At 36.6% G+C, this 24,440-nt stretch overlaps 1 long non-coding RNA gene across 1 annotated transcript in view; it reads right to left on the reverse strand.

Moving 5' to 3' along the window:
• Positions 1-355: 355 nt before the first annotated feature.
• LOC126955201 (uncharacterized) overlaps positions 356-24,440 on the reverse strand; it is a 31,811-nt gene continuing 7,726 nt past the window's right edge. Inside the window, exons 3-4 of the long non-coding RNA XR_007725835.1 lie at positions 3,348-3,617; positions 356-1,133 (exon numbers count right to left, since the gene is read on the reverse strand). This is a non-coding gene — a long non-coding RNA (uncharacterized LOC126955201). The remainder of the gene's footprint in view (positions 1,134-3,347; positions 3,618-24,440) is intronic.

The raw sequence follows: 24,440 nt of genomic DNA on the forward strand, positions 1-24,440 counted from the left end.
AAATAATTATGGATTTAGAGCCTTTCCATATACCATACACCTAATTAAGTTAAAAAAAAATAAAGTAGAAGAAAATGAAGGCAGTTATTGATCCAATCTCTGGATCTCAGGATGGAAAACATTTTGTACACTTAAAAGCAATGAGAAAAAATCCCAATGTTTATGATTAGTAAATTTGACAACATATAAGCATTTTATATATCTCTTTTAATAAACATTGACTGAATATAAAAAACTTTAAAAAGTAGCATTGAAATTTATTAGTCACAAATATGACAGAAAAAAAAATATTGTTTATATATAAATATCTAGTATTATTCTTTAAGAAAATCTATAAGAAACAAAACAAAATGGAAAAACCTAGCCTCTATAGTATCTAGAGCAAACTATTAAAAGGTTATTGCGGAGACGGCTAATTGTGTCCCAATATTCATCCTCTCCTACTTCTTTGGTAATGGAACCACTAATTTTTAGCTGGGCATATGGTTGTCCAAAATAAAATTTACATTTTAGTCTTCCTTATAGCGACACATGGCCATATGACTAAATTCTGGCCAGTCGGATCTAAGTAGAAGTGTTGAGTACCAGCTCCAGGAAGTGTTCCCCCTTAAAGGAAAGGTCAGACCCTTCCTCCTTCCTGCTGGGAGTGCAGATGTGAGATGTCCATCTGGAGCAGCTATCTTGGAGTTTGAGTTGGAAGCCATATTAGGGTGGCAAAAAGACCTGGTAGGATGAAACTGAGTCCCTCCCGATTGTGGTGTCTCTTTACTAAACTGTCTACTTCTGCCTCCTGTTAATTGACAAATAAATGTCTGTCCTCTCTAAGCCACTCTTGCTTTGGGGCTGTCACTTGCCCTCAGGTGCTAAATGTTACAAATATTAAAATCTTACTGTTCTATGTTCCCAAAATTATCAGAAGGGAATATAGGCAGTATAATATCTACTACTATAAAAAAATAAGTACATAATGAAAGGAATTCACTCACAATGGGAAACAGTATTACAGGTCAGCAACATTCCCAATATCTCAAAAACCTCACTTTGTTGTTTATCTCCTCTTGTATTTCACCAAATTTTAAATCCTGTGATTTATGATTTATGAAAGCTCCTCAGTTGTACGCTCTCTGCTGACTCTGTAAGAAAGCAACAAAATTGCCACTTTGTTATTTTACAGTGGGCATTGGAGAATTAACAGCCTACAATGTTATAACAGCAAAGTCTTAAATATAGCTACCTTCAAAAATCCGTTGTAAACCTTCACAGTGGCATCACGAATCTGGCAAGTGGCCAAGATTTAAAAATATTGAATATTTCTTCATAACCAGAAAAAATATACCCCAGCTGGAGGTGTGAGAAAAGAAGGAGCTTGTCTCCCTCTCTTTGAGTTCCAGTGAGAAATTTGCTTGATTATAAACCAATTTGAAAAAGGTTACTCTTAGTTACCCCAACACACTTGCCTCGGGTATATGATCACACTGAAAACTACAAACAAGGGTAAAATGTAGGCAGTATCTCCAGGGTAGCAAGTTAAGAGTCAACACGATGCAAGCAATCATCTGGCCTATCTGGCATGGTAAGGAGGCCTTTGGAGGTAGAGGGGCAGTGGATTGGGGAGGGAGTGGAACAGGCACAGCTATTGAAAACTACAAAGCCGCCCGGGCACGGTGGTGCGTGCGTGTAATCCCAGCACTTTGGGAGGTTGAGGTGGGCGGATCACACGCAGTCGGGAGTTTGAGGCCAGCCTGACCAACATGGTGAAACACCATTTCTACTGAAAAAAAAGAAAAAAAAATTAGCCAGGTGTGGTGGCGTATGCCTGTAATCCCAGCTACTCAGGAGGCTGGGGCAGGAGAATTGCCTGAATCTGGCAGGCAGAGGTTGTGGTGAGCTGAGATTGTGCCACTGCACTCCAGCCTGGACAACAAGAACAAAACTCTGCCTCAAAAAGAAAAGAAAAGAAAGAGAAGAGAAAAGTACAAAGGTTTGCAGAGACTGTGGGAACTTGGTTAGCTATAAATGATCTATACCTAGAAATATTGTTACTCACATGTATACAAGGAAAAAGGTAGCTCAACAAGCATATCTCAAAAAAAATTGAATGACTATTTTCAAAGAATCATCATCATTTCCCAGTTTTCCCCTTCAGGGGTGTAAAGACAATTAACTTCAGTGCAGTATTTGTTAGAGGTTGCTATCATTGGCAATCATTCTGACCAGAACAGTAACTGTAATAAAAACCAATGTAAAATTGCTTAATTAATGCTTAAATTGCTTAATTAATTAATATATTGGGGACAATATATTCCCCAGATATACACACTTTAATGGAATAATAGGTGAAAAGTTGAAGAAATAAATTTCTGAGAGCTTTATTTAAAGTAACAGAAGATTTGTTAAGAAATTTTCCAAAAGTACTTCTAATATTTTAATATTGAAGTCTGATAAACAGACTAAACTGTTGCTTTGCCTTGCTTTCTTTCAAAGAGAGTAGTTTTCAAAAGCTCTCAGAAAAAAATTAGAAGTAACCGTGAGAATCAGCTATATTAGGAAAGATCAGATAGCCAGCAACAGAAAGAGAAAAAAGAAAATCGCAATAAAAACTTCTTTAAGGTTTGTTACTGTTGTTCCTTTTTCGGTTCCTTAACCTTTTTTGGTAAATATTTTCTTTCAAAAGCCATTGATCATTTTAAGCTGTCCTAATATGATTACAGAGAGTGAAAATAAAGAATAAAAAATTCTTAGGTAGTTAAAAACCTACCATAAAGGATATTTTAAGTGCCTTTATTTTGAAATTCCAGTATCATAGGAAGTAAAACTCAAAGTAGAAATCCCCCAAACTAAGATTCCATTAATAATGTGTCACTCAGTTTGAATACTAGAAATATTTATTTAAACATAAGTACTGTTTTTTACTGGAAAAAGCTTTGTAAGACCAGTTTCCTCTTCTGGAGAGACCAGGGAAAATAAAAAGTGATCATCAATAATCACTTCCTGTCTTTTTTTGTCTTTTTTTTCTTTGATGGCGTCTCACTCTGTCACCCAGGCTGGAGTGCAGTGGTTCAATCTCGGCTCACTGCCACTTCAGCCTCCCAGGTTCAAGAGATTCTCCTGCTTCAGGCTCCCAAGTAGCTGGGATTATAGGTATGTGTCACCACGCCCAGCCAATTTTTGTATTTTTAGTACAGACAGGGTTTCACCATGTTGACCAGGCTGCTCTTGAACTCCCTGACCTCAGGTGATCCACTTGCCTCAGCCTCCCGAAGTGCTGGGATTACAGGTGTGAACCACTGCGCCCTGCCAGTACCTGTCATTTTAATGGAGGAGTATAGCCTTCACCTGCCACTCACCACCTCTGTTCCTGAGTCATGTGGGAATAACACTTAATGGAGAATATCTCCAAATTGCATCGATGTTGTAAATTTGGCTAGGGTTAACAGCCCATTTGTGTTCTTTGCATAAATTATAGAAAGGCCCTCTGGGCGGAAGCCTCTTGGTCCTTTTGAAGCATCTGCTCACAGTGCATGGCTTGGCAATCCGTTTGGCCCCATTTTCTTCTTGGCTAGGAGCCAGCGTGCAGGGTACATCTGTCCAGTAGTTCACGGTGACACTGTTTGCACCTGAAACATCAAGATGGTTTGTTTGCCTCAAATTCTGAAAAATTCAAACTCTGAAAAATTTTCTCCACCTAAGTGAGCTGCATGGGACAATGTGCCCCCCAGATATACACTCTTAAAGGAAGAATGATGAAAAATTTGAAGAAATAAATTCTTAGGAGCTTAATTTAAAGTAACAGATTTGTTCTGAAGTTTTGCAGATGCACTTCTAATGTCCAAACCACTAACTCAACCACAGATTTGGGCTTTTTCTGGGTTTTCCCAGCACTAAGAAGCCACAACTTTCAAGAAAACCAGAAGGGGCACAGCTGGAAAATTGTTACACTCAGGCTGTCTAATTTTTCTTAATTTCTACTTTATAAATAATCCTAAATTACTTTTCCCAGTTTTTCTTGGTTTCCTACACATGCTTTTTAAATACATATATTATTAATTCACAAGAGCAAGTCTAAATGATCATCAAGTGATTTTTTCTTATAATTTTTAAATGGCATTTTTATAAAAATAGTAATTTACTACTTTTAATCCCAATTCGTCCACTGTATCACAAAATTTACTTTCTCACAATTCATTGTGTTTATACTTTCCACATACTCTAAAAGTTGCTTCCAATTGTTGTGATTTGTTTTCTCACTTTTATTCAAGAAACAACACAGATCATTTGCATCTTAGTTATTTATTTTCCCTGTAGCAATATTAAATAATATTAACAATATTAAAACCTGATGGTGACTCATATTATCACATAAAATACATTCATGCACCGCAAAACAACATTTCAAAGACGGACCACGTGGGTTATAATCGTTATAATCGAACTGAGAATTTCCTATCGCCTAGTGACATTGCAGCCATTGCTAACATTGCAGCACAACACGATTCTTGTGTGATACTGGTGTAAACAAATCTACTGCACAGCTAGTTGTATAAAAGTCTAGCACATACAATTATTATTACATAGTAATTACTATTACATAATGTAATAAATTATGTACATGATAATGATAATACACAACTATGTTACTGGTTCCTATATCTTCATTGTTAGAGCACATTCCTTCTATTTATATTTGTATAAAGTTAACTGTAAACAGCCTTCAGGAGGTTTTCCGGAAGAAGGCATTGTTATTGAAGATGGCGGCTCCATGTGGTTATAACTGCTGGAGACTTTCCAGTGTGACAGGATATGGAGGTGGAAGACATTGATACTGAGGATCCTGACTCTGTGTAGGTTTAAACTAATGTGCATGCTTGTGTCTTAGGTTTTAACAAAAACACTTTAAAAATTAGAAATTTTAAAAGTAGAAAAAAGCTTGTGGAATAAGGATAAAAAGAAAAAATATTTTTATACAGCTGTACAACGTGTTTGTGTTTTGAGCTAAGTGTCACTATAAAAGAGTAAGAAAGTTTTTTAAAATTAAAAAGTTTATATAGAAAAAGTTTACAGTAAGCCAAGGCTAATTTATTATTGAAGAAAGAAAAATATTTTTAATAAATTAAGTGTAGTCTAAGTGTACAGTGTTTATAAAGTCTACAGCAGTGTACAGTGAAGTCATAGGGCTTCACATTTACTCACCGCTCACTCTCTGACTTACCCAAAGCAGCTTCCAGTCATGCAAGCTCCATTCGCAGTGAGTGCCCTATAGAGGCATACCATGTTTTATTTTTATACTGTATTTTTTTACTGTATCTTTTCTATGTTAGATGTGTTTAGACACACAAATACTTACAATTATGTGACAATTGCCCACAATATTCAGTACAGTAACATGCTGCACAGGTTTGTAACCTAGGAGCAATAGGCCATACTATCACTATAGCCTATCTGTAGAATACGAGATACCACCTAGGTTTGTGGAAGTATATTCTCTTATGTTGGCGCAATGATGAAATGGCCTACTGATGCATTTCTCAGGATGTACTCCCATCATTAAGTGACACATGACTGTATAAAGATTTTTTCTCATAAAAGTTAAATGTATGTGTATATATATGTAAAGCATATTGATATAATATATGCCATACTCACTTGTATATATATAATACTTCTGAAAGATGACTAAACTCACAGAGATGTAGAAATCCACCAGACATCAAGTCTGTGACCCAAATTCTAAGCAGATCTTTTAAAAGTAGGCTACTATTACAAGAATTTGAAAAAATTCAAACATAAAAGATTGTCTCTGGCCATTTTTTCCTATATGCCACCCAAAAATACTTCAAAGAAGCTGGGCACGATGGCTTACACCTGTAACCCCAGCACTTTGAGAGGCCGAGGAAAGCAAATCATCTGAGGTGAGGAGTTCGAGACCAGCCTGGCCAATATGTTGAAACCCCATCTCTACTAAAAATACAAAAATTAGCTGGGCATGGTGGTGGGTGCCTGTAATCCCAGCTATTTGGGAGGCTGAGGCAGGAGAATTGTTTGAACCTGGGAGGCAGAGGTTGCAGTGAGCTGAGATCACGTCACTGCACTCCAGCCTGGGAGACAGAGCAAGAAAAAAAAAAACCTCAAAGAAGTTGTAAGAAAGGATAGAGACTGGAACAATGAAGGGCTGAACCATCCATTAGACATACAAATGATCTAATCTTCTCTATTTTTTCTATCTAGGCATTAACTCCAGTGGCCATATAGTGAACATTATTCATGAAAATGTGTGATGTATCTCTGCTTCCAAAAACAGTAATAGATTTCATAACCTGATACATTAAATAAAAAGATAATGTTAAGAATAATTGAAGTAAATGGTGATAACACATATGTGCATACATACATACAAAAAATAAAGGAGGAAGGGGAAAAAGGAGAAAACAATGAGGGGTCTTCTTTACAGAAAAATGCCAGATAATAAATATAGGAGTAATAGATTTAGAAAAATCACCACTGAGTGAAAAGTTTTTGAAGAACAATATAGTCCTATGATCTCAAGGCATCATCTCACAGACTACTTTTTATTTTACAAGCACAATGGGTACTTTTATTGCAAAGGTCTATTGTACATCACATAAGTGAATGACCAACTGTTTATCATCAGTAATGGCCCAGATATCAAGTGCCTCCTAATGAGATGCAACAGGAGTGCACAAATGGTAAGTGGGACATTCTATGAGACAACAAAGCCCACACTCCAAAACATGTCAATGGCATGAAAGTGGACAAACAAACAGAGGTGATTAAAATTCCTCAACAGTAAAACACGTTGCATGACTTTCATTAGATCTTGAGTTTAAAATATACATATATATTTGGGACTTTCTCTTTAATAATTGGGGAAACTTGGCCAAGTGAGGTGGCTCATGCCTGTAATCCCAACACTTTGGGAGGCTGAGGTGAGTGGATCTTTTGAGGTCTGGAGTTCTAAACCAGCCTGGCCAACATGGTGAAACCCCATCTCTATGAAAAATACAAAAATGAGCCGGGTAGTGGCCACCTGTAATCCCAGCTACTCGGGAAGCTGAAGCAGGAGAATTGCTTGAGCAATACAGAGGTTGCAGTGAGCGGAGATCACGCCATGCAGTCCAGTCCATGTGACAGAGCAAGACTCTGTCTTAATAATAATAATAATAATAATAACAACAACAACAACAATAATTGGGGAAACTTGAATATGCACTGTATATTTGATTATATTGTTGAATCAACGTTAAACTTGTTGGGTATACTAATAATATTGTGACTATGTAAGTGAAAGCTCTTGTTCTTAGAGACATATACTGAGTTATTTAGAAATGAACTGTTACAATATCTGCAGCTTACTTTCAAATAGTTCAGGAAAATGTGCATGGGGAATACACACGTACACCTATCTATACACAGAGAAAAATAAAGTAAAAGTGACAAAATGGTATTTGGAAACTAGGTTAAAAATTTAATGGTGTTTATTAGACTATTCTTTCAATTTTTGTAGCTTTAAAATTTTTTTCAAAATAAATTATGGAAGAAAAAGAACTGAAGGCAAATAGAAGGGAAATGGTTGATCGGAAAGATTTTCCAGATCATTCCATGCTGAAGATGGTTCCTGAAGGAGTTATGAACATGCCACCCCAAGATATGCTGCTCTGGCATATTGACTTATCGGGAGAACCCGCTCCCAATGTTTAACATGGGTTCTTTTCTATTTCCCAAGTGTCTCGGCTGGGTTGAGAAATAAAAGGAAAGAGCACAAGAGAGAGAAATTTAAAGCTGGGTATCCGGGGAGACATCACGTGTCAGCAGGATCCGTGATGTTCCCCGAGCGGTAAAACCAGCAAGTTTTTATTAGCGATTTTAAAAAGGGGAGGGAGTGCACGAATAGGGTGTGGGTCACAGAGATCACATACTTCACAAGGTAATAAAATATCACAAAGCAAATGGAGGCAGGGCGAGATCACAGGACCACCGGATGAGAAGAAATTAAAATTGCTAATGAAGTTTCCGGCACGCGTTGTCGTTGATAACATCTTATCAGGAAACAGGGTTTGAGAGCAGGTAACCTGTCTGACCACAATTTTTTAGGTGGGAATTTTTGTTCACCTGATAAGCCTGGGAGTACTATAGGAGACCAGGGCTTATTTCATCCCATCGGCTTCAACCATAAAAGACCGGACGCCTTAAAAGGGGCTGTCTATAGGCCTACCTTCAGGGCGCATTCTCTTTCTCAGGGATGTTCCTTTGGAGAACTAATAAATGTCCATGAAATCTTCACAATTTATGTTCTTCTGCCGCGGCTTCAGCCGGTCCCTCCGTTCGGGGTCCCTGACTTCCCACAACATTGACTATTTTCAACTAAAGGTACTTTAAAAAAAAAAAAAAAAAAAAAAAAAAAAAAAAAAAAAAAAAACACAGCAGATGGAAGAAGATCACTCTGACCTTCATTCTACTTTTTAAAAGCAGGAAATAAAATTCCCATGTGAGAAATGTTCTCCCTATACCAGAAGGAAAGCATTCTTCTTATCAAGGATGGGAAGTTGAGACTCAGGAATATCTTTACAAACGAATTTGGTTAAATTAACCCTTACCTTCCTAGTCACTTCTCTACCCAGTTAACTACCCTAGCCCAAGCCCCTCTGCCATACCACATCCCACAATTTGCTATCCTTTGTCCAATTCAGTATGTAAGTGATAGACTCTAACTGCTTCTCTGAATCTTCACTTCTTTATGAGAGCTCCTGTACCACCTAAAACTTGTGTTAAATAAATTTGTATGCTTTTTTCCTGTTAATCTGTCTTGTGTCAATTTAATCTTCCAGCCCAACTGGGACCCTGAGAGGATGGAAGTGGAGTTATTGCCTCCCCATTCGCATATTATATCATTTCAGCGCTAGATGAAAAGCAAAATAAACATATATTATCAAATATATGACATGATATAATTATCTCTAGAGAAAATGTTCAAATGGATTAAATAATTAAATGCAGTTGATAGTTAAAATCATCTGGAAGTAGCATGGTATATAGATTCTGGAGCCTTATAACGATGAATTTTAATCTCAACTTTGCCAGTTACTAGCTGTGTGATCTTGAACATGATACTTTTCATTAATTTGACATTTCTTGGATTTCTCTTCTGTAAAACAAAGATGATCATACTTAGCTCATATAGCTGCTCTGACAATTAAATGGTGTAATGCTGCAGATCAGTGCTTCTCAAACTTTTGTTGCATCACAGTCTCCTGGAAGACTCGTCCCCACCCCCAGAGTTTCTAATTCAGTAGGTTTGGTATGGGGCCTGAGAATGCATTTTCAAGTTGATCCAATTGAATCTCATGCTGTTGGTCTGGGGATCACACTTTTTAAATTATTGCTATAAATATTCAGATCAAAAATGTGCACACTCTGACAGTGGCAATACAGAGATAAAGCTGGCTCACTACCTTTCAGAGTGACATTTATTAGCTTGAGTATACCCTTTCACCATTATATTGTTACTTGAACATGTTTTTCTTTGGCTGGAAGATCCTCACCATTCTCATCTCTGCCCTGAGACTGAACACATATAAATCTCTCATTAGCCAGGAACTGAATACAACACGGAAGCTTCGTTGACTTGGCTCCACCACTATCTCTTTTTTGGAGTAGTTGTCAAATATTTCTACAATATATGTAAAATAAACTTGGACTGAGAAAGAGAAGTAATTCCACAGAACATAAAATCCCTGTTAATGGTGCATATAAATACCTCTCCAGCGAGTAAGTGAAGTCTGTGTCTTATGACTCACTCAATAGCCCAGGTTGATGAATTTCCATCAGCAGTTTCAACCTTCTCTAGGTTCCAATCCCATGAGAGCACCTGGCAGTGTATTCAGAAGTGAATAAGCTCTGTGATCAATCTGTTACATCAATGCCTGTTGTAGGAGGTTCAGAGTGAATTACCCTCTGTGGGACCTCCATGAGCATCTAGCATAAATCATAGAGGTTTCTTCTCTGATTCCTAATTTTCATTTATGTTCGCAGCTGCACAAAAAGTACAGCCCTGAACCTCAGCCTGGGGACCCTTCTAGCCCTACTCCCAGGGCATGGCCTCGGGGATGGTCAGAGAAATCAAATTCCTTAGTCCTGGACAATGTGAACCAGAAAGCTCTTTACCTTAAACCCCATGTGCCCCAGCTTGGACCCCTCTTCTCATGCCACCATACAGAGCACTTTCCACCTTGCTCTGCACTCTGACTTGGATTTTGGGACATCAACCCTTCCTGGATGTTTATCAGAAGAATAGCATACCAGATTGTAAACAGCATGGGCTCTGGACACCCAAAGACAAGTTAGAATGGATTGGAGGTCCTTGACCAAATTACATAAGGTTAGTATTAACATTACTGAGGTGGAGCTTCAGTTTGCTAATCCATACAGTGTAAATAGCATAATTTGATTCATAACATTAAATAATATAATGCATATGAAAGCACTGAGCTCAATGTCTATAGTAGGCATGACATATGTTATATTTTGTAAAATTCTTAGTAATGGGCAAAGATAATAATGACAACTGACAGAGAGAGGATGAGGAAAAGAAAACATGCCCATTGGTGAAGTTAAATCTTTAGCTATTTTCTGGCCAGCTTCTGGTCTGCTTTCATTCCTCTACCTCAAACTCTCACCATGCCTCATAGCCCAGTCAGACTTTACAAAGGAAATAAAAACCCCTTTCAATGGCTGTCCTAAATCCTAGGACCTATTAATGAGCATTCCATTCTTCCCATTGTAGAAAAGACTTTTATTAAAGTGTAATGGGGACAATTATTATGCTTTATGGGATTTTGTAATTGTAGTGTTGTTCCTGATTTCTGCAGGGCCATGAGTCTGGAGGTTGGAAACATTGCCTCTAATAAGGCTAGACCACACAGTACTCTATCTTATAATCTCATGAGATGAGATCCTTAATGGGAGATAGTATGCAGCAGATGAAAGAGCAAAGGGTTAGATGTTAGGCCAGGTGGATTTCACCATGCTCTCTCACCAATAACTAGTAATAATTGTGTGGCCTTGGACATTATTTGGGGGAGGGGTCTTCACTTTCCTCATGTGTAAAATATATACCCTGTAGGCTCTCTTTTATCTTTCAGAAATTATAGTTTCTGTTTTAACTTTGGCCCTGGCTTAGCCTTCCAACCTGGAAGAAGAATCATGATTGACACTGATTTGTCAAGTTTACAGTTCAATTCATGAAAGTCCTGACATGCACCAAGAAGCTGGCATCAAGTCTCAGGTCATCATTATGATGAACTATCTTAAATAGAGAACAGAAGAAAATAATGCTGTATTGAGGTGAGTGAGTTTTATGGAAATGTCAAAAATATCAACGATATACATTTATTGTATTGACATTTCTGTAGCTCCATTTTTGCCTTAAAGAATAAAAACAAAAGCTTTTAAACTTTAAAAAAGCTACGATCAAGTAGCTTTTGCATGGCATGATTTGATTCTTAAAGAATGTATGTAGAGTTGTGAACACCAAGGTCATAACGATAGTTATAAATTTCTAAGTTTCCTTTATTTTCTTTGATTATCAGTATCTTCTAGCTTTCTAACATGTGCACATATTGCTTTTGTAATAATAAAACACTTTATTCTGAATCCAACTTCACTCACTCTCTGGCAGTCTTTTACAGTTTCTCTGTCTGGAAAATAATTCAGAATACTACTCCTCAAATATTTTTATGGATAAAAAAGAAGAAAAACAAATTATAGTTCCCTAGCATGTCTTCCAAGCCAAAGACATTTTTCTATTAAACTCTGTCTCCATCTTTTAAAACTCCCTTATTGATTTGCTCTTAGGTTACTATTCTTGTTTGTGACTGTTTCTCATCAAGAAGCAGTATGTGCTCAACCTGCCATAAAACAGGGTGGTAGGTTTCAGAGCTCAGATTCGCCTGCTTTTCCTGAAATCAGTTATGAAGGTTTTACACAGAGTTCTTCTTAACAGCCTGAGGGAGAGCAGAGTTGAGAGCATGAATTCAAATCCTATTCTAGATTGAATCATGACTCTGCTATTTGCAAAGCTGTACAACCTTGAGCCCTTTATGTGATCTCTCATATCTTCAGTTTTCCCATCTGTAAAGTAAGTGTAAAAATACCCACCTTAAAATGTTGTCAGGACTAAATGAGACCTTATTTGTAAAGAGGCAGAGCTCAATGCCTGGAAATTAATCATTGCTTATTGGAACACTTGATGGCTTGATAAATGTAGCTACAATTAATTCTTTAAAAAAATTAAGCCTATTCTCAAATAAATTCAGAAAACTAGTCAACTTACTACAAAATCTCATCTCATCCTCATTAGCTTTTCTTATTTCTGAGAAAAATAAATATACTTGAAAAATATTTTAGGAAATCTTTCTGCTTTGACTTTATTATATCAAAACTCTACCTACACAATTTGTCAATTTGAAAATCCTTTAAATGCTCAAATGAGCAAATTTCTATTTCTTTATAAAATGATTATTATTTTTCAAAGGCAGAATTAGTATCTAATCAATCTAATTATATGAACACAGAAATTTTATGAGCTGGAAGGAAATTAAGAAGTAGCCATATTAACAAGACATGGTGGTACACGCCTGTAATCCCCGTTTCTCGGGAGGCTGAGGCATGAGAATTGCTTGAACCAAGAGGTGGAGATTCCAGTGAACTGAAATTATGCTGCTGCACTCCAGCTGGTTGATGGAAGAAGACTCTCTCTCAAAGAATAAAAAAAAAAAAGAAGTAGCCGTGACTTTTCTATTCAGATAGCTGATTATTAATAAAAATCCATGTTTTCATATTCAAGAAAACTATTTTTGAAGTTTCTAACACTAAAACAAAAAGAAATATTATTCTATTTAATATTGAAAAGGAACAATACAGGGTCTGTTAGTTTATAAGCATAATCTTGGCAACTGAATGGGGAGTTCACTATTAAATGAGAGTGAAGGAATATTGACAGGATCATCCCCATTTTCCCTAATATTTTGTTTATTTACTTATTAATTTGTTGTTCTCAGAGAAAATGATTCTTGTGGTGAATCTTGTCAGTAATAGATTAACTCTGCTATATGAATGGGAAAAGCACTTTAGCCCATCTTTTAATGTGGTTTATAATAACAGCTACTTCATAGAGACATTGTGAGAATTAGATGAGAAAATATATAAATCATTGAGTAGAACCTGAATATAATGTTCTTATATAATATTATCATTATTTGTATTACTGCAGAAATAGGAGTGTTAAAGAAGTTAACTGCTCAAGTTTTTTTTCTTAAAGAAGACTATATTAGAATAGATTAAGTTCGCGTGAGAATAGCCCCTTTAAAAGGTCATTCACTGATAAATTAATTGCTTTAGCTACTCCATGCCCAGCTTAGGAGAAAGCCTCTTCAATTCCCCTACTTCAATTTTGCCCACTAAGGGATTACATTCACTTGGTTGAATGCAGCCTTTCACTGAGTGAACACTTAGGAATTTTTTTCTTTTTCATGATGAAACCATTTAAACATATAAAAGAATACAGAAGATAATGTGAAAGATGCCTGTAGGTATAACATTGTTAAAATGCTAAGATTAAACCCATGTTAATATTTGGCTTTCTTTGCTTTAATTCACTCGCTTTGTCTTCTTAAAAATGAAATGTCACAGGTACATCATATCCTCAACCTACCATTGTCCTTCCCAGAGGCAACCACTATTCTAAAGCTGGTGTGCATTAATTTCATGGACAGTTTTGTACATTCATTATGTACATAGCATCCACAAATAAAACTATGTTTAACATTTAAATGAACATATTATACTTTAAGTATCCTTTGCAACCTTTTAAAAAACTCAGCATTGCATTTTTTAATCACATTTATTCATGTAGATCTCGATCATTCATTATAAAACTTGCATAATAATTGTCTGAATAAACCATGGTTTATATATTTATTCATTGTTAAGTGGATTGTTTCCCTTGTTACAAACTTGCTCAAAGAATTTCTTTGTGCAAAAATACCTTGTTTTTTCTAGGGTAGAGAAATCCAAGAGTGAGATGGTAAGGAGTGTACATCTTTTAATTTGCAAGGTACTCCCAAATTGCTCTCCAAAATGGTGAAACCAATTCACACTCCAATGAACATGTATATGGTTTCATCTTCTCCCATATCCTCACTAATGCTTGGTGTCATTATATACATTGAATTTTTCCAACTTGTTATTAATATATATTTCTCACATCTTCCTGAATTATCTGCCAATTCACTTATTTCCAGGAATCTCATAATAACATTTTCTGGAAAAACCTCTTTGTAAATATCAGGAGAAAGAGCATATGAACACATAATCTAAGAAATCAGTAATTCATGGAGGATGTTTTCTTCTTTTCCTTTTTTTTTTTTTTTTTTTTTTTCTTATTTGAGACAGAGTTTCACTCTGTCACCAGGCTCCTTGCCTCCCAAAGTGCTGGGATTACAGGCGTGAGCCACTGTGCCCCACCAGGATGTTTTCTTAAATAAAAAGACAAAATCAAAGAACAAAGGGGATGAATCCACATGTGGAAGCATATATATTAATTTAAAATCATGTCCTTATGAGATAATCCAAGGCAAACCAAATTAAAGAAATCTTAAAATTCAACTCCTGCTCTAAAGTTTTTGGTCAACTGGATTGTACTCATTCCTTAATAAATCAGAAATGCTGGAATTCTCTCTGTATCTTTAAGATGTAGAAGAGAAATATATAAAGACTTCATGGAAATTAATAAATATTGCCTGTTGGGATCTCATTTTCATATTCCACTTAATCTAGCAAAATAAGACTGGTTCAATAATTTATACATGGTTTGAGGATAAATTAATGAGCTCTGGGTATGAAGTTGCTTTTATGTAAAGTGAAATGAACCCAACTCTTTCATATTACAAATGTGCTTGTTACTGAGTTTTAACAAAAATGAAAACTACAGTGCTCCTATGAATGTAAATGCCAATATTATTTCACATGAGGGAATATTAAACACAATAATAAGCTATTTCACATTCTTGCCTACCAATATTGTGCTCATCTTCAGATATAATAATAAGGAATAGCATAACTCTGATAAACATAACTTTTAAGATTTAAAATTTATGTTTTTGTTCTTCTGTCATTTTTGTTATTCTATTCTTGGTTATATTCTCTACCATTGTAAATTGACAATATTCAGTTGTGTAAACTGTGTCTTTGTTTGGTCTAATCATTGGTGTGTATTCTAGGTAACATTACAACAAAATACATGGAAACTTCTAGAATTCATGTCTATACAGACACATAGAAAAATAACGCTGATGCTTGCTACTGACATATATCTCTTTTTTTCCACTTTAAAAAAGTTCGTTTTAATGAATATCATAATGGTCTTTCTATGCATAATTTTTGCATACATGGATGCATTTTTAAAAACAAAACAAAATGGTGTTGCCTCTACATGCTGTTGTTATAACTCACTTTTTTCACTCAGCAGCAAAGTGTACTGATACATATTCTAAGGCAGCCATGAAGCTGCTTTGATCTTGATCTTAATAAGACTATTAAAATAATTTCCCAGAGATCTATTACTTTCATATTGGATAGAAATACATTGCAAGTCCTTTAATTTTCGTAGTTTGTTTCAAAGGGAAGGTTCAGGAAAGGCTGCTTTGATTTAAGGCCCTTTTTAGTTGACAACCCTTGATCACTTGGTGTTTAATAGTCAATGATTCAACTAAAGCTATATTTGTAAGTGCAATAATATATGAAGAAATGATTTCTTAAAGCCCAAGCGTGCATAGCATTAATAAAGCAATGCAGTGGTATTAGTTATTCATTTTGAAAACAATATTGCAATTACATGTCTTCTAATGAAAAAAATTCACAGGCAAAATGGTTATAAGTTTGTCTAAAGTGAAATTGTATAACTAGTAAAAGAAAATAGAACCAACACCACAGATTATATTCCTAGGTGCATGCAGTTCACATACGAATTAAACAGGATATAGCAGAAGACAAGAAATAATCAAAATCAGAGCTAAACTGAAGGATATCAGGACACACACACAAATCAAAAAATCAAAAAGATCAATGAATCCAGGAGTTGGTTTTTTAATAAGATAGGCTGCTAGCTAGATTAATAGAAGAAAGGAGAGAAGATCCAAATAAACACAATCAGAAACAATAAAGGGGATGTTACCACTGACACCACAGAAATAAAAATAACTATCAGATGCTACTACAAAAACCTCTGTGAGCACAAACTAGAAAACCTAGAAGAGATGGATAAATTGCTGGACACATACACCCTCCCAAGACTGAACCAAGAAGAAACTGATTCCCTGAACAGATCAATAACCATCTCTGGAAGTTGAATTAGTAATAAATAGTCTACCAACCAAAAAATGTCCAGGACCATATAAATTTACAGCTGAAATCTACCAGATGTACAAAGAAGAGTTGGTACCATTTCTACTGAAACTATTCCAAAAAATTGAAAGGAAGCATTCCTTCCTAACTCATTCTATGAGCTCAGCATCATCCTGATACTAAAACTTGGCAGAGACAAAAGAAAAAAAGATTTCAGGCCAATATCCTTGATGAACATTGATGCAAAAATCTTCAACAGAATACTTGCAAACTGAATCCAGCAGCACATCAAAAAGCTAACCCACCATGATTGAGCAGGCTTTATCCCTTGGGGACAAGATTGGTTCAAAATATGCACATCAATAAATGTGATTAATCATATAAACAGAACTAAACAAAAATGACATGATCATCTCAATAGATGCAGAAAGGCTTTCAATAATATTCAACATCTCCTCATGTTCAATCCCCTCAATAAACTAGGTATTGAAGGAACATACCTCAAAATAATAAGAGCCATATATGACAGACCCACAGGCAAGAACATACTGAATGAGAAAAAGCTGGAAGTATTGCCCTTGAAAACTGACACAAGACAAGGATGCCCTCTCTCACCACTCCTATTCAACAGAGTAATTGGAAGTCCTGGCCAGAGCAATAAGCCAAAAGAAAGAAATAAAGGGCATCCAAATAGGAAGATCAGAAGTCAAACTATCCCTGTTTGCAGAGGACATGTTTCTATATCTAAGGGATAAGAACTAAAGGATAAGAAAGTGATTTTTGAAATGGATAAAACATACCTAAATCCCATGGGTACATTCTAGTGGGAAAGGACATCTCCTATAATAAATATGCCAATGCAGATCTTTAAGGAATTTCTATAAACTGCTGTCAGGAACCACTAAGAATTGGACAACTTAATCTCTTTTTAAAGCAAAAAGGGACTATTGTTAATTCTACCTTGAGTGATAGCTAGACTCAACATGCCTACCTTTTCAAGTTGATCTTTCAAAAATAAATATACATTGTTTATTACAGTCTGTCTCATAATTTTGCTCAGCTAGGCCTACCTTAGTTATTCATGAATAGAACCTAGTTCTATTCATTTGTAAATATTTAAAAAATACTCTTCTAATCATAAAACACCAGGGTCCTTCTTTGTGTTCTTCTGAGCCCAGCCCTTACAGCTCTGAGGTGACCAGGCTCTTCAGTCATCCTTACAAACCACTGAAGGTGGGAATAAATCTGAGGGCAGAGATAAAATTTCTCAGCAAAACTCTGCAAAACTTAATTAAGAGCCACCTCACATCTTCACCTTAAAAACAAACAATGGCTAGGATGTCACAGCATTTAACTTTCTTCTCATTTCTAGGTGGCCTCTCATTTTTCAGATATTTGTATTAAGGTATCTGGCCTAGAATGAAGTTATTCTCCAAAAGGTAAGATTATTCAAAAGGTAAAGTGAAAGTAAGTCTTCTGCAAGGACTGTTTTGTGACATATCTTTAATGATTATTTTTAAAAATAAAATACCTTTTCTAACTCTAACTTTATTTCTGTTCGGCTGGGGTTCATCATCCTGTACCATTCTATAAAGTTACATAACATTCATTGGTAAATAAATTGGTAAATTTAACTAACTTGCCCAAATAAAAATTAGTTTGGGTTTCCATATGTCAAATTACCAGAATATCCAATATGTCACTGAGGAACTTGCTCTACTAAGTGGTGTAAGAACCCATGAAAGTGACTCAGGTCAAAGAAGCCAGTGGTGTTTCAGCACTAGACACTGTCAGTTGCTATGCCAACAGCCATTATCCATTTCCCCACTTCTTCCTTCTGACAGAACCTTGATTTTATTAATTGCCCTCCAAGTAGCTGTTCGGTTGGTGCAAAAGTAATTGAGGTCTTTGCAATTAAAAAAAAAAAAAAAAGGCAAAAACAAACCACCTTTGAAAAAATCATAACTGAGGAAATTATGTCAGTGAGAGAGATCAGACCTAACCGACCCCATCTTCCTTCAAACCTCTAAACCATCTTTGTTCATTCCTGGGTGTAGGCTGAACTAGCCATGGGGAGGAATTTCGCTTATAGTTTAAACTCTGAAACAAAATGGATAATAGCCATTTCCTGAAAAACTCCTTCTTGCCTGGGGACCAGTCTGCCTTTGTAGGATTAACAAATTAGCTACAAGATTAGGTATCATGGTTTAGGGGCCATGCAGCCTCTGACTGAAAGAGTCTGAACCTCCCCAAATTGCTCCTGAGAATAAAATCACTGTTGTAAAACCTAAGATCAGTGCTTGAGATATTTTGCAGACCCTGCAGCAGATGACACCACTCAGACTGATCATCTGGCTCAACCAGATATGTGATCCCATCCCAAAGTCAGCAAGAAGAACTTACTTCGACCCCCTATGATTTTATCTTCAACCTGACTAATCAGCACTCCCCACTTTCCGAGCCCATACCCACCAAATTATCCCTAAAAACTCTAATCCCCGAATGCTCGGATAGACTGATTTGAGTAATAATAAAACTCCAGTCTCCCGCACAGCTGGCTTTGAGTGAATTATTCTTTCACCATTGTAATTCCCTTGTCTTGATAAATCGGCTCTGTCTAGGCAGCAGTTAAGGTGATCCCATTGGGCAGTTACAAAACTACAATTACTTTTGCACCAACCTAATATTTCCTTCTGGGAAGACAGGACCCATCTTCATCCCCAGCAATGACTCCTGATTGGCCAGAGCTAGCCATGGTTATTTATCTCCCTTGGCAAGCATTTAGTTTGGTGTGGGCACTGACCAAATTCTGTCTGATGAGACATAAGAAGTAGGCTGAGGGACTTCAAAACCATTTTTCTTCTCTTAAAAAAGACCAGGACAGAAACATTTCTTTATTTTCCCTCTCTCTTGACATTAGTATGAAAGGATATGATGACTGAAGCTGCTACAAGCATCAAGCAACTATGAAGTAGAAAAATGGCAAGACCCTCAATTTCTGATGACTTTGTTGAACCACTGAATTAACCACTTCTGGAATAGTCCTACCTTCCAGGATTCTGATTGTATGAGGGAATCAACCAAGGAATGTATTCTGTTAGAAGTAATAGAAAATCCAACTTGCAGAGGTTTAAACAAAGAATTTTTTATATTTCTCTTGCAACACAAAGCCCAAAGACAGGTACAGAGTGGGCCTGGAAGATGACTGCCACTGGATAAGGTAGAAGGTGCCTATGTAAAACTATCTAGCAATATTGAAAGAAAATATAAGTTTAGAACAGGAAACTAAATGTGAGGGAATGAGAATTAACTAGACCCTAAAGTTTGGTCTACAGCGATGACTTGAACTGTGTTTAAGGTTGTGTTTATTTCCATTTACTAGTGAACAGCCAAGAAAGCAATGCAAAAGATCAACCTGAGATCAAAGAAACAAGTGAGTCAATATAGCTCCCCATGACAGCCCAGTTTCTCACAGAAGTGTACTCAAAGTTATCTGTAATTTAGTAGAGTGGGGAATTGATCACATCAGAAGAGGCCAGAATCATGAGCTTCCTGACTCATATACTGTTAATCTAAGAAGCAGCAGCTCAGGAATCAAGGATCTACTCTGTTACCAGAAGAGAAAAGAAGTCCTACCTCTCCTCAAAATCTTTCTAGACCTAATTCTGTGAACACTTCATGGCTTATACAGGATTTTAGAACTATATTGACAAAAGACAAGACCAGATTTGAATAAATAGATAGAAAACAAGAAAGCAGATACACAACACCAGGCCCTTGGAACTATATTACTGAGTTGAGGAAACTAAAAAGCCAAGTCAGAGTGGTCTGCTAGATTTTCCTATGATCTATTGTAGAATAATCTTTGATGGTGATAAAAGAAAAACTTCAGCTGAATTAAATTTATAAGAGTTTAATTGAGCAATGAATGATTTGTGAATCGGGCAGCCCCCAGAACCACAGCAGATTCACAGAGACTCCAGGGGTACCTTGTGGTCAGAATAAATTTACAGACAAAAAAGGTATAGTGACATACAGGAATCAGAAGTGAGGTACAGAAACAGTGAGATTGGTTACGGCTTGACTTTTGCCTTTTTTGAACGTAGTTTGAACATTCAGCCCCTATGAGTGGTTGAAGTACGGCCGCTGGGATTGGCCAACACTCAACCATTGTTACAAATGCATACTATTAAGTTAGATTTTCAATTTTGTCTGACTATTAAGCTAGGTTACAGTTCATCCATAAGGACTCAAATATAGAAGTACAGAGTCCTTCTCAGGCCATATTTAGTTTGCTTTAACAATCCCCGTTTTAGTCATTTTCTCAATTTTTTGAGAGATTGACCAAAACCTTAGTTATTGATGTTACTATCACTTTTGTAAATGTATTTATATGATTTTGAAGCCCACTGAAAAACAGTAGAACAGTGGGTTTTGCAAGGAGGCACTAAGGACTGAATAGAGGGTACTTCCTTATGCTGGAACATCCTGTTTACAGGAAGAAACAAAACCTGATCTGTTCTACAATCTGTGTTTTCTTAAAGTCTTAGTTTGATTATGTCACATTTAGCATGAGTGACTCCATTTTAGTTTGGTTTGGTTTGGTTTGTTGGGGCCTAGTGCATGAGCTCAGTCCAAAATAATGGCCTCCGTAATTCTGTTTAAAAAAAATTCTGCTTTTTGGCCAGGTTTCACTTTATCAAGAGTGTAACCAATACTTAGGGCCCTTAGCACCATTCTCAGTTACCATCATTTTGGGTTTTTGGTCTCAGCATGTCATTCATAGGTTACAGTGTCCTCATGGTTGCACATTTCTTTCAGCTTTTGTCATTCCAGTTGAAGAGAGATCATTTGATGTTCTAGAGATGGCTGCATGCAAACATTTAAAACCTTTGAGAGAATACAGTGCACCAGGGAGAATATTATTATGATTATTGGGAGGATAATACCAAGAGTTTAGAGTATGGTCCCTTACCCAAGGTCCCCATAAACCAAACCGTGTAAAATTAAACACATTTAATAATGAGCTGAATGAAGAGTCTACTCACTTGACTAAGTGGTCTTTTCATTAATACCCTACAACTGAATTTTAATAATCTACCTTTGATGTATTTCTCTATAGGCCACAAGTGTCAGCAGCTGCACAGGTACTTTTCTGTTTAGCTACTTCTATTAACTTAGCATAACTTCCACAAGAGAATTTGAAGTCTGTGGGTAACGATAGCCTTTAAAGTAGAATTTGCTGTAGAGCCTATTATGAGGGTGACAATTCTAATTATTGTCTTTTATTCTGAACTATGGAAAAAGGACCCAGAAAAATGTTGTCCTGCTAGAAGAGTGAAGGCCTCCTGGCAATGGTCTCTTTATCCATAACGAGGAGTTTTGAGTGATGATGAGGCAACATATGTACCACCAAAGTTTCTCACCTACATTTTGCCTTCATCTTTTATGTATTAAAGTATAAGGTTATTCATGTATAAGGCTGACTGCAAAATCCTTCACACATAAAACTATACCCTATAAGTGCACACAATAGACCCCTTTTCATTCCTATTATTTATAGAAGCATAAACAAAGAAAAAATATTTAAAGATAAGAGTCTTGTGATAGTAGTAGAAGTCATGATCTATAATCTTGGGAAAAGCTGTTTGAATCAAGGATGCCGTCTTCTTCTGGGGAGAAACTTTCCTGGTCAGTTTTACCTTAAAGGTTCCAATGGGTGTACAGTTCCAGGAGTGTGGACCCTTCTCATTGTGAGATTATGAACCCAAGGCTCAAGGCTCCAAAGTTTTGCTGAAGTATGGATGGGAAGAACAGTCTTTCTCTAATGTTCTCAGAAGATCCAATCTTAGGGCTCTAGATTGTGAAGGGATTATCCTCAGTGAAACACAAAAAGCTCTCTTTACCTGGTGAAAATACACTGTAGTATAATAATCTACTGTTATAACACCAGTCCTCTTGCATGGGAAAGTTTTTATGCTACCACAAAACATGCATTGAAAATGACAATTGAATGAAATCCCTTTATAAATGTTTAAATGGCACATCAGGTAGCCAAATGTACATGAAGCTTTGATTGTCTTCCCAGGAAAATGGAACCAAAACATTGGTTTTAAACTAGTCCCACAATTTATAAGTCACCACATCAATATACTCAATTTGGATTATTTTATATTTTCCATGCTGAGTCATGAAATGCAGAAACCTTAATAACAAAAGCTTTAAGGACTCAGGAAGGACAAGATGGCCATCCTGGTTCTTCATGAGTCCTTGCTTAACACTGGACTTACATCCTCTTGAATACTAGTTGTTTCTAAGATTTAGGTGCACGGCACTGACAACTTATGTGTTATCAGAGGTAATTTGACTTAGACCATGGAGTTCATTCAAACTGTATATTTAAACAATTTTAGTATTGGCTGATTTAGCATGATAATCTAGAGCTTGATTTTGAATGGTTTGTTTAATATTAAAGGTTTGAAACATCGGATATTACAAAATAGAATCTTAGGTTACCATAAGTCATCCATTTAGCCAAAATGATAACTCAAAAAATTTTTAAAGGAAAAAACATTATTCTTATACAGAGTAGACTCAGCTTTCTAAAATAAGACCCAGTGGAGATAGCATGAAGCCAACTGACTCTGTCTCCTTCCTTTCCCTTCCTCTCTTTTTCTTTTGTAGTTTACTTAAAAGGTAAACAAAAATCTTTCATTATCTTTTAATATTACATAAAAATCCTTTTTAAAAGAGAAAACCAAATTTTATGTCTCCATTAGTATATTTTCAATGTTAAAGCAATGTTAAAGCTAGTAAAGTAACACTTTACAAATCTATTCAGTTTTAATTAGTTTGACCATAAGGTAAGATTTTTATAAACCTTTTATAACACTTTATAATTTTTTTTTCTCAGAGCAGAACAATGGTCTAAGAAAACTCTGCTGCACAGAGAGAGAGAAGCCCAAAATCTGAGTGGTAAGAAATTCTTATCTTTTTGCCGGGATGCCAGGCTTCTGGTTTCCCTTTCCCTGAGCATCCCTAGTGATTCAGCTTCTCGCAACATAGCTTTGGGGGCCAAGTTGCAGCACAAAGGAAAATTATCTTTTTTCATTCTGGCCAGAGTAAAATATGGTGACAAAACAGACATTAGCCGCTCTGCTTAGCACCCAATATAAAATTGGCAAGGCTCCAACTCGTCTCTGTTTGGGCCCCACCATTGTTAATCCAACCTCCGACCAGGAGTTTCTTTTTTTTTTTTTTTTTTTTTTTTGAGATGGAGTCTCGCTGTGTCGCCCGGGCTGGAGTGCAGTGGCCGGATCTCAGCTCACTGCAAGCTCCGCCTCCTGGGTTTACGCCATTCTCCTGCCTCAGCCTCCCAAGTAGCTGGGACTACAGGCGCCCGCCACCTCACCCAGCTAGTTTTTTGTATTTTTAGTAGAGACGGGGTTTCACCGTGTTAGCCAGGATGGTCTCGATCTCCTGACCTCGTGATCCGCCCGTCTCGGCCTCCCAAAGTGCTGGGATTACAGGCTTGAGCCACCGCGCCCGGCCTAGTGGTCTCTGGGCCAGATGGTCGCCCTGAGTAATAGAAAAGATAAGGGAAAGGTGGAGACAGAAAAGCATTGCCTGTGGCAGGGTCAGGAAGGCAAAATGATCAGGGAGGCCAGAGAAAGACCCACCCATTGCAGCCACACTGAAAAGTTCAGGCGGCTGCTTCTCAGTAGAAAGGGGATCTTTTCCAGCAGTCTCATCAGCTCTCAAGTTTCCCTTTTAGGGGGGAAAAAGCTCCCCATGTCCAATGATCCTGTACATGCCTAATCCTGTCACCTACAGCCATCAGCAAAGAGTGCAAGGCAGATTATTCCAAAGACAATAGCAGTTGACCTCCTGTAGTGCCAAACTCTTTCTTAGCCAAAAGGGACTTTACCAAGAGCCTTCATTTTTAAATGTACTTCAATGCATTGTTCATTCAGAACGTTCCACCGTAAGTTATCTTTAGTAAGATTTTGTCGTTTCTGTAAGAC

This window comes from Macaca thibetana, chromosome 5 (assembly GCF_024542745.1).
Source record: "Macaca thibetana thibetana isolate TM-01 chromosome 5, ASM2454274v1, whole genome shotgun sequence".
Lineage (NCBI taxonomy): Eukaryota > Metazoa > Chordata > Mammalia > Primates > Cercopithecidae > Macaca > Macaca thibetana.